The sequence below is a fragment of the Lissotriton helveticus genome, chromosome 8 (assembly GCF_964261635.1).
Source record: "Lissotriton helveticus chromosome 8, aLisHel1.1, whole genome shotgun sequence".
Taxonomy (NCBI): domain Eukaryota; kingdom Metazoa; phylum Chordata; class Amphibia; order Caudata; family Salamandridae; genus Lissotriton; species Lissotriton helveticus.
In genome coordinates, this window is record NC_136069.1 from 126,773,645 (window position 1) to 126,786,044 (window position 12,400).

Sequence of the window (12,400 nt, forward strand, 5' to 3'; positions counted from 1 at the left end):
TCCTGACAGGATGATTGAGGTGATGCTGTTCCTTGCTGTTACATCCTTATCCATTGTATCGATTGTACTGTTATGTTCCTTTAAATTTGTGTAGAATGCTGGCAATGCGGTCTTGGTAGAACGTATGGCTAGCTGCGGGGGAATTGAGAAGAGCGGTTGCCGGAGCTGTAACTCGGGGGTTTTATTACCAATAAACTTATAAAGAAATCATCTAAATCGTGAGACTCCACTTTTTAAAAGTGGCGACGAGGGAGAACTCACCTGTTTTTACCCCCGAGATAGACTTTAACCTGAATTTGATTCATGTCATTGTACTATCGGTACATCGAAATCGTCAAGAAAAGCATCTTTATTTTTTTTGTGTATGGAATTGCCAAAAGCATTTTGGGACTGTTTTAAGGTGAAGAGGTTTGATAACACCGTCTGAACAGCATTTTTTTTAAGTCGCTGGAGTAATTGAAGTTGGCCTTGCATTTTTTTTTCTCTGAAAAGAATTGCCGTGAGCATTGGGAGCTGCCTTTTTTTCTGGGTGCTGTGAGTACCAGTGACAAATTGTCTGTGTTTTGTTTCATTTACGGAAAAAACTGTTTTGTCAGTAATCGAGTTCCGTTTACATCAAGAACCAACCTGCATCTTTTGAACGTTGGACCAACCTGTATCTTTTGAATGCGTCTTCGCGCAGTCGAGTCTTCCTTCACGCGAGCCCATTCAGATGCGTATGACATTTCTTCAACTTCGGAGGAAGCAGATCGGGCAGCGAGGTGCATTCTGGGGCACGTCATTCCTCTACGCAACCATTCTGGGTAGCGCAGTTCATTCTTAGTTAGTTAGTTAGTGTGTGTTTTATATAGCGCGCAGCTACCCCAACTGGGTGTCCCGGCACTTCAGCAGCTGTGCAGGATCTTACTCCCTTGAGGGGAACGTTAACAGAAGAGGAGAGTTTTTAGAGCTCTACGGAAGGGTATTTCATCTTTTATTATACGAACAGAAACAGGCAGTTTGTTCCATAGGGCAGAAGCGTTGACCTGAAAAGTTTTGCCCCCTGAATGAGCTCTTTTGTATCTTGGAGTAGACAGCAAGTGTTGAGAGCTAGAACGGAGACTCCTAGCATTGCTATAGGGCTGGAGGCAGGAGGATAGATAGACGCATCCTTTACCCCTGAGTGAACGATGGGCTATATTAAGAGCCTTAAATTCGACTCTTCTTTGGATCGGTAGCCAATGCAGTGCCCGTCGGTGGGGAGAAATGTGCTCTCGCAGAGAGATACCACAAACTAACCGAATTGCTGCGTTTTGGACTATCTGAAGCCTATCTAAGAGGCCAGAAGCCAGCCCCAAGTAAAGACCATTTGCATAATCCAAATGCGAGTTGATAAGGGCCTGAACAATCGTTTTCCTGGTGTTGGAGGGGAGAAAATGAATACATTTCTTAATCATCCTAATCTTCAAAAAGCAGGAGAAGGACACTGATTGAACTTGATTTTTAAAAGAAAGGGTGGTGTCCCATCTAACCCCCAAGTTTCTAACTGATTCCTTCGGGAGGGGGGCAGAGCTTAGGTCGAGTGGCCACCAGAGGTTAGAATCCAATGGTGATGGCTGATGAAACAATAAGACCTCCGTTTTTCCCGCATTAAGTCGGAGGAAATTATCATCCATCCACTGAGCAATCTTACGAAGACAATTTTTTAATGGGTCAAAGGTGGTTGCAATAGGGATATCATCATAGGCAAACAGGAGTTGAATATCACCTGCATATGAGATTACCTTAATTCCCAGCTCCGAGATAAGTTCTGCAAGTGGGGAAAAGTACACGTTAAATAATAAAGGACTCAGTGCCGAGCCCTGGGGGACTCCCCATTTTAATGGGCGATGATTGGACATGAAAGGGGGTGTAGACACTGCCTGTGTCCGATTGGTAAGAAAGGAGGACAACCAATCCGGAGCCTTTCCTTGAATGCCCTTAGACCTAAGGCGGTCAATCAGTACGGGGTGAGAGACGGTGTCAAAAGCTGCCGATAAATCGAGCAGCACCAACACCGCTCTAGAACCCCCGTCCAGTTTCCACCGTACGGAATCGGCCATTTCAATCAGTGCCGACTCGGTACTATGGCCCGTCCTGAATCCATGCTGGGAAGTGTGGAGAAGGCCATGGGTCTCAAGAAAACCAGCAAGTTGTTGGTGTGCGAGTTTTTCTAGCACCTTGGCAGGGGCAGGTAGTAATGATATAGGCCTGTAGTTAGCAGGTTCATCAGGGTCTGCATTGACTTTTTTGAGGATGGGGACGAGAAGGGCATGTTTCCAGGCATCCGGAAAGAGTCCGGATCTCAGGGACTCGTTTCACATATCATTAAGTAGAGGATTTAAAAGGGGAGCCAATTGTTTGTATTGTTTAGCAGGCCACGGATCGAGAGGAGAGCCTGATCTGCATTTAGACAACTCAGTTAAGGAGCGATCTAAGGGAATTTCCTCAAAGGCTGAAAAGACCGGTGTCTGGGGCGCCTTTCCTGGCAAACAAATTCTGTCAAGTAAAACATCGCGTTTGAAGCTGTATTGTGAAGCTGTATTTCATCGTTTAGCATTAAAACATCGCTTTTGGCAATTTAAACATCTATTGGAAACTGGTATTTTGAATCTAATTTATTTTTGGTAACATTAGAACAATATATATGGCAACTTTTTAGTACATTTTAAATATATTAATATTTATTTCAACAAAGTGGCACCTGGGACTTACATTTCCTCCAACAAGTGACAGCGGTGACTACATTTATTATATTAATTTATTGTTTTGAAAGTGAACTTTGACAACAGATATAATATCAACGGGGGATATTTTTGCTTATTTTGTTTATTAATTCATTTGGTTCTTTCTGTACATTTGTTTGTAGTAATTTATGCATGATATTTAGTATTTGCAATTCACTGCCAATAATTTCTTAATTTTCAAAAGTTATTATGGAAACAAATACCATTTTGGCTCCTCCAAACTTTTTGCAGGACCCGGGTGTTCCTCCTATGGTATGGGAGGATTGGAAAGAATCCTTTGAAACATATCTAGAAGCCATTGGTGGGGAAGTTTTTCTTCCATCACGCAAATTAGCATTGTTGAAACATAGTCTTGGTGTTGAAGGAAGGAAAGTGTTAAAAACTTTGCCCATACATGCTTCTAGTGCAAGTGGTACCACCTTAAAAGTTGCCGAGGGTGGGGATGAAGATGTTAGTGATGAAGAAGTGGTATTTGATAGCTCATAAATTGAGCAATTTATGTCTGATGAGTATCTTGATGCGTTAAAAGCGTTAGAGGAACATTTTGGAAGAAAAACAAGCATCGTAGTTGAGAGGCACAAATTTTTCTCAAGAGCTCAATTGGTGGGTGAAACGGTAAAACAGTATGTAGCTGTGTTAAGAAGATTGGCTGCTACATGTAAATTCAAAGATTTGCATGAAGAAATTATAAGAGATCAATTTATCAACAGAACTAATAATGCTAACATTCAAGAAAAACTGTTAGACCTTAAGGATCCGTCTCTTCAAAAGACTATTAGTATTGCTAGAAGGGTAGAAAATAACTCTCGTTATGTCAAGGAATTAAGTGGGGAACATAGTAAGGATCATAATGATGTAAGTGGGAAGGATCGAAGTGATGTATGTGCAGTTATTAATAACACACCAAAATATTTTGACAACAAATACATTACTAGGCGAGATAGTGTCAAAAGTAAACCTCGAACTTTCCCTACTAATAACAAGAATACAATGCCACAAAACAAATCTTTTCCCAACAAAACACAAAGTTTTAACAAACGTTTTTGTTTTAGGTGTGGTAATAGTAGACATGTCGCTGAAAATTCTTGGTGTCCTGCATCAAATGTCACGTGTTTCAAGTGTAACAAAACTGGGCATTTTGCGAAAATGTGCAGATCTGACAATCCAGGTGCATGGAAAAGTTCTGTTAATTTGGTTAATCAGTCTACATATTTAAGTAGTGATAGTGAAGTTGAAGTTATGGCAATCCGGAATAGTGAGGTAAATGAAATATCTATAGATACTCAACCACCCAAATGTGAAATTTTGATCAACAATTGCAGCTTGTTCTTGTGGGCAGATTCCTGTTCACCATATACCATAATTGATAAGAACATGTGGGAGTTGTGTGGTAAGTGTGAGCTTGTATGTCCTGAAAAAACTCCTGTGGGTTATTGTGGCATCAGATTACCAGTAATTGGATGTTTTGTTGGTGATATTCTATTTAGAGGCAGGAGTACACAAGGAACAGTTTATATGGTAGAAAAGGGAAGAGTCTTGTTGGGATGGAAAGGACAAAAGAATGTGGGTATAATTTTAGATCCGAATCATCCTGACCAAGTACTTTTTACCCAGACTGATACGGAATCCAAGTGGCACAAGAGAACTCCTGACCAAGTTTTATTAACTCAAAGCAATGCAGGGTCTAAGTGGCATAAGAAGTTTCCAGAGTTATTTAGTTCCAAATTGGGTTGTCTTAAAAAATTTGAACATCGGATAATCCTCAAACCTGATTGTATACCAGTAGTTCATAAAGTGCACAATGTTCCTTTGGTGTTAAGATCTCAACTAAAGATAGAACTGGATAGGTTATGTCAACAAAACATCATAGAGCCCATAGAGGCATCTGATTGGCTTAGTCCAGTGGTTTTAGCGCAGAAACCCAATGGCAAATTACGCATGTGTGTTGATTTAAGGGACTTAAACAAAAATATTTGGTTGGATCCCTACCCTTTACCCATGATCAATGAAATGGTTGCATCAGTTAAGGATGCTAAGTATTTTTCATCGATCGATCTATCAAATGCGTACCACCAGATAAAATTGCACCCCGAATCTCGCCACTTAACATCTTTTATAACTCCTGAGGGAGCTTTCCAATTTTTAAGAATGCCTTTCGGGTTATCTTCAGCATCAGCTGTTTTTCAAAGAGTTATGTGCAGAGTCCTTGAAGGCATATCCAATATGTTAGTGTTTCAAGAAGGCTTGTGTGGGGGAAAAGTACAGCTGACCATGACAAAGTTTTAAATGAAGTCTTGTCCAAACTTCAGTGTGCTGGTTTGACTGTTGCTGCTGAGAAATGTAAGTTTGCCACGAATGAAATTGAGTATCTTGGGCATACTTTGTCAGCCGAAGGTGTTACACCTAAGAAGAACTTGTTAGATGCAATTAAGAATGCTCCATCGCCATCTGACAAAGACCAACTGCGTTCTTTTTTAGGTTTAGCGGAGTATTACTCCAAATTTGTGTCCAATTTTGCTTCAAAAGTGTTTTGTTTAAGATCATTGATGGAAAAATGGGCTACATTTTTGTGGAATGCTGAATGCCAAACAGTTTTTGACAATATTAAGTTGGACATCATAAATGCTGTAGCGCTTAAACCTTTTGATCCCAACAAAAAATCGGTCATTGTAGTTGATGCGAGTGCCTATGGATTGGGGGCTGTGGTAATGGAAGGGAAAGACAAATTTGAATGGGCAATAGCGTTTGCGTCTCGAACCTTAAAAGCTGCTGAATCTTCGTATTCGGTCATAGAGAAAGAGGCACTAGCTTGTTTTTGGGGTGTAAACTATTTCAGGAATTATGTTTGGGGCACAAATTTTGAATTAAGAACAGGCAGGGCTACTCCAAGAATTGCCAAATGGATTTACAAACTACAGGAATATGATTTCCAGATGAAGTATGTACCTGGCATTAAGAATGTTAATGCTGATTGTTTGTCACGTCTTCCAGTCAGTGAAGCTGACATTGTAATGGATCAGGATGAAGATTGGTCAGTAGCTACGGTAGATAAAGTTTGCCATGGTGCCATTGGGTTGGATGAGTCGAAACAAGCTGTACATGATGATTCTGTATTAAAACAAGTGATTTCTCGGTTAACTTCCGATGTTCAATCGTTTTTCATGGAGTGATTGTGAATTATCTGAGTATAAGACGGTCTGGCCAGAACTTTCTTATGATCATGTTGTTGGAATTGTTAGGAGGGCAGACAAACTTGTTGTACCTTCAGGCTTACGTAAAAGATTATTAGATCTTATGCATGAAGGGCACTCTGGTACGTCTGGTATGAAGAGAAGGTGTAGGTGTGATTTCTGGTGGCCTGGCATGGATAAAGATGTTGAAAGGTGTGTTAGGAACTGCACAGCGTGTATTTGTAGTGACGAATCTCATTCTTCACAGGAATCCAACATCAGTCCTGTTCCATTTCCAGACAAACCATGGCAAAAATTGGCCATGGATATTTGTGGTCCTTTTAGGGTTGGTAACATTGCTGGCAAGTTTGCCATTGTTTTAATGGATTATCATAGTAAATGGCCTGAGGTGGCATTTATCAGAGAGATCAAAGCTTCTAATATAATTAGTTTTTGTGAAGAATTGTTCCATAGAGAGGGGTTCCCTGAGACATTAACAACGGATAATGGTCCGCAGTTTGTGGCTAGTGAATTCCAAAACTATTTACAGTCCTGTGGTGTAAAACATGTTACTACTGCTGTATATTGTCCAAGGGAAAACGGTATGGTAGAAAGATTCAACCGTGTTTTGAAGGAGTGTATCCAGTTGGCAATGGCAGAGAGTGCAGATTGTAGAATTGCTGTTAAGAAAATGATTTGGAGTTATCGCAATACTCCACATTCTGCTACATTAGTGACTCCATTCAATCTTCTTAAGGGTCGTTCTGCTTGTAACAAAGTAACTCCAGCATGGATGCTAAAAACTTCTTCAAGACATGTTTCCAAAGAATGTCTTAGTGATAGAATGAATGTATATCAAGGAAAGTATATCGAATGAATGTATATCAAGGAAAGTATATCGACAGACACAACAACAAAATTAAGAAATGTGTACAAAAGTTGTGTGTTGGTGATTGGGTGAGGTCTTCTCGTTTTGGAATTGTGTGTTGTTAGATGATGGACGCAAATGGAATCTTAACAGTGTTACTTTGTGTAATGATTTAGAACGTAACATCTGGTTGAATAAGAATAGTGATGTATCTGTCCAATCAAATTCGGGTATTGTTCCTTTGAAATCTACAGCAAAGAGCTCTGAAAATGTTCAACCTGGAAAGGTTGAATCTCATTCTGTCAACTTTCATCCAAAATCACTTGTATCTGTTGATAAAACTGTTCCTAGTACTAGAAGGTTATCAGGGTGAATTGTGGAGAAACCTGTCAAGCTTAATGATTATATTCTGTATTCTTGAATGTATATAGCATGTATGTTGTTAATGTATATAGCATGTATGTTTTTTTTTGTTTTTTTGTTTGGTTTCATTGGAAAGGGAGATGTGTTACATCCTTATCTATTGAATCTATGGTACTGTTATGTTCCTTTAAATTTGTGTAGAATGCTGGCAATGCGGTCTTGGTAGAACGTGGGGCTAGCTGCGGGGGAATTGAGAAGAGCGGTTGCCGGAGCGCTTGCCGGAGCTGTAACTCGGGGGTTTTATTACCAATAAACTTATAAAAAAATCATCTAATTCGTGGGACTCCACTTTTTAAAACTTGCCCCACTACAAAAACAACAGTTGATGGACAGAACGCAGAACAATGTCATACATTCACCCCAGTACAGAGATCTGGGCCTAAATTCATCCTTTTTTTGCACTCCACACAGTTCAGACATGGCCATATGCAAATCAGCCTTGACACTGTGCCCAATGGGAACAGTCCAGCCTGAACTGCCAAGCCATGTCTTCCCTGGACCGGAATCAAGCATACTAGGGCCGGTTTCTGGCTATCAGCCGTCATCAGCCAGGATAGCTTGACTCCAGTGGTGCGAAGAGCACGGGACTCACGTCTGAGCATACCCGTCCCACTCGGGGTGACAAATGCAAAACCAACTGTTGATGGACAGAATGCAAAACAATGTCATTCATTCACCCCCGTACAGAGATCTGGGACTAAATCCATCGTTTTTTTGCACTCCACACCACCCCGGTTCAGACATGGCCATATGCAAATCAGCCTTGACCCTGTGCCTCATGGGAACAGTCCAGCCCGAACTGCCAAGCCATGTCTTCCCTGGACCGAAATCAAGCATACGAGGACCGGTTTCTTGCTATCAGCCGTCATCAGCCAGGATAGCTTGACTCCAGTGGTGTGGACTCACGTCTGAGCATACCCGTCCCACTCGGGATGACAAATGCCCCACTTAAATTTTAAGGGGCTGCCTCCAGCACACACACAAAGGAACCTGACATTATTTTGTTGCCACCTCAGACTATTTAGATCCTTGACAGGGGAGGTAAGAGCTTTCCAGGCCCAGATGTGGGGGTAGTGTGGTGAGTGCCTCCACTTCAAAGACTGGTAGCAGGTATACATATTGGGCCTCCAGAGCCACTCATAAAATTACTTATGGACATGTGGAAGACTTGGAAAATGTACTGCTCTGCTGACCTGCTGCTGAAAGGACTGCCCTGCTGCATGTAGCTGGAGGGACAGGCCTCCTGCTCTGCTGCCTGTGGAAGGAAGACTGGACCTGTTTCTTGAACCCAGAACCACCAGAGAGACTCCAAGGGCTAGCTGGCTGCTGGCCTCCTGTGTGAACTACAGGGACATAACAAACTCCAGAGATCTGCTCTGCATCTACCTAGCTAACCACCAAACCCAACTGGACCTCCCTGTAGCCTGCTGCTTGCCTCTGTTGAAATGTGTCCCGATCCCCAAGAAATACTCCTCAGGTCTTGGAGTTTAGTCCCCCTTGTCCAACAGAGGGTTCCCATGGAATCGACACAGCGCGATGCATATTTTTTTCTGTTTGACAATTCCTTATTTGAATTTTGCACATATGGATTACATGGGAAGCAACATGTTACATTACACGACACGATACCCTGGTTGCTAAAGGACCCAGGGCATATGTGGCCACTTTATGAGTGCACTGGAGACATCGTTAGGCAGGAGGGCACTGGACCAGGGTGAGCAACGGGGAGCAGGCTAACCATGAAGGAGGACAAAAGGGGAAGCCTGAGACAGCAAGCAGAATGGAGGAGGAGAGAGGAAGAAGAGAGAGAGAGAGAGAGGGAGAGAAAGAGGGCGATAGACTGAGGTGTCAGATCTAGCCCGGGAGACTGGAATGGTCCCGGGAGGGGAATGGATGATCATATGGCAAGCGACATTGGCTTTCAATGGTGACCGTTGTGCAGGAAGGTGAGCCCAGATTGAAATAAATGTCTCAGCCTTGTCATGCAGGTTGTAGATGATACATTCATTGAGGCCTTCCAGAACATGGCTGAGATCCACTCCTCATGTCTGGGGGATAACTGGGATTGCCAGTGCCGTAGGACACACTTCTTGGCCATTGCAAAAACCATGTGTAGCAACCAGCCCTCATGCCACGATAAGGGCTGGGGAGTCTGCTAGGTCATGGAGCAAGACCAGGGGTCGGGCCAGAGGTATTGAGAGAGGTAGGGTCTCGCTTAGCTTAGCACCGACCACCATCCAGAAGGGTTGGACGGTGGGGACATCACAGTCACACAGGAGGTTGACCAGGTTGCAGCATTCATTGTCACAGCACCAGCAGTTGGAATGGGGTAGCAGTCCCGCCTCTCACAGTTTCATTGGGTCCAGTGTTTTCCGTTGAGGGACTTAAAGAGGCAGAAGTTCAGCTGTGCTTCCCTGGCCCCACGGCCCAATGCTTCCAGCAGTCTTCTGGTTCATACTCCACCTGTAGGTGGGCCTGCCACTTGACATGAAGACTTTCTGCCAGGGGCAGAGAGCAGAGGTGATGCACTAACAAGTGGTAGTAGATGGACATCACTCCTAGGAAACAACCCCAAGTCCTGAGGTGGGAGACAACTGGGAAGGTTTGAAGAGCCCAGTGGGTTGCACTGAGGCAGCGGGTGAGGCAATGGCACAGCTGGAGGTAGCGTCATGACTGGTTAAACAGGATGCTGTATTCCTCTTGGAGCATCATGAAGGGTTTAAGGGTGCCCTGGGCGAGCACTTGATGGAAGGAGTGGATTCCCACAGTGCACACACTTCCCAGTTAAGCACTTCACCACCAATCCGCAGGCCAGTGTAACCCCCATAGGGGTGCATGTTTGTGGACACGGGCATCCATGGAAAGGAGATGATGGGCTTGTGGCCTGTATTTATCCATTGCCTGGAGCATCGGGTTCCTCTGGCCAGGGGTGGAGGACTAGCACTGGTAAAGGGGGTAAAGCCCCTGCGAGCACCCCAGAATGACACATTCAGTCATGACCCACTGTGGCATGTCTGGGGCTTGGGGGAGGATGTATGCCAATTGTAACAGACGTAGCGGCAAGGCAAAGTGCTCTAGTGAGTGGAGACCTAGCCCCCGCAGGAACTGTGGGCCATGAGTTTACTGCCAGCCATCTGGGGCTGCGACAACCCCCAGATGAATGATCTAATATCCCTGCCACAGTGCATAAGAAAGAGAGAGTTACAAGGATTGGGACCATACCCATAACACAGGTGAACTTCAGCAGAGCCACCTAACTGCCTGTGTCCTACCCCACTGCGAGAGGCCAAAATGGGACCACTTAGCATTTTCAATTGCAGCACGGGCCATCAGTGGTTCAAGATTGTCCACCATCATTCACTCTAGACCCTGGTTGATGGAAATGCCTAGATATTTAAGGCGGGCGGGAGTCCACTGGAAGAGGTAGGCTGACACTGCAGTGTAAGTGATAACCCAAAACACTGGCAAGTGCTTGCTCTTGTCCGAGTAATGTGGTATTCCGAGAGATCTGCAAAATCGGAGATGAGTGCCAGGAGGGCCAGGATTGAGTGGGAGATGTCTAAGAGTGTTAACAGTATATCATCTGCTTAAAGGCATGAAGTCAAGACCACCCTGGGGGTCGGGATACCAGTCAAATGTGGGGATTGGCAGAGGGAGGCAGCCAGGAGTTCCATGGAAAGGAGGAAGAGGAGAGTGACAGTGGGAACCCCTACTCTGTCCCCCTATGGACCGAGAAGGGGTCAGAAAGGATTCCTCCACAGTTGATCTGCACAGCAGGCGAGTTGTATAGTCACCCAACAATAGCTATGAAGTCCTCACCCAGGCCAAACCTCTGTAGAATTGCACTGAGGTATCCCCACTCGGTCCTGTTGATTGCTTTCTAAGCATCCAGTGAGAGGGCAAAGGTGTCCTCCAATAGGTCCCTAGCAGGCCATAATGCATGGGCCAGGGAGCAGAGATGATTCCAGGATGAGCGCCCGAGGACACAAAGTACCTGGGAGTGGTGGATCTGTGCTGATATCATCGCCGAGAGGCATGGTGCCAGGACCCCAGCTAGTATCCTGACGTCCCTGTTAAGCAAGGATATCGGATGATAATTACCAGAGAGGAGAGGATCCTTCCCAGGCCTGGGGAGAACTGATATCACTGCTTTATGGGATATAGAGGCAAGAGACCCAGTTTGTTCTGCTTCCCAGAAGGCCTAGTGGAGGAAGTTTACCGCTTCCTCACCTACCCACTTGTAGAATTCCATGGTAACCTATCCTCCCCAGGGCCTTATGGTATGGAAACCCGAGATGGCCTGCCCTATCTCTGACTTGACAGGCCACCAACCATGCAATAACTGCAGTGTGTGCCACCTAACCTCCCCCTCAAAAACTCTCTCTTTGGAACCAGGAAAAACGTAGACACAACGGCAGTTTACCAATTGCAACTCCCCCAACCTAGTGTACCTAATAACCTGCAGATGCGGCCTCAGATACGTTGGGATGACCACCCGGAAAGTCAAGACCAGAATGACTGAACATAGGAGCACCATACGGTGCGGCAAAAACATCAGTAAATTGACAGACCATTTTTTTACTCACAACCATACCCAAACGACTTTGCATGGACCGTCATAGAACAGTTTGAAACAAGAGAAACGAATGACAAATTCCTCCTCATGAAAGAACAACGTTGGATATATCGACTTTGCATCCACTTGGAGGGTCTGAATGACTCAATGCCATGGAACTCACTGACCCCATGAGTAGCCTGACACCCCAGGCATTGCCCAATATAAACGTTAAACTTTGCACGCGAAAAATAGTTCCCGCATTATGATAAGCAGCCCAACATCTGGTGGGCCTTGACACCACTCCTTCTATCATTCACCTGACCCCAACTGGGACATTAATATCTTTTACCCCCCACTGAGATAATATCTTTTCCAGTACCACCACCATACGATATGGTCCTTCCTGATCCCGTCTTCCCAGAACAGTGTTCCCAGCACTCCCCATAGTAAATAAATGGCGATATATAATACTCCATATAGTCGCCAGCACAAAACAGGCAAGTGTATAATCCACTATATATTCGCCATATCCAGGTGTACACAATACCAGGGAATTTGAAGTTATAGACTTCGCTCATGATCGAGATGCAGTAAACTGCATCCACGCAAATGCGCA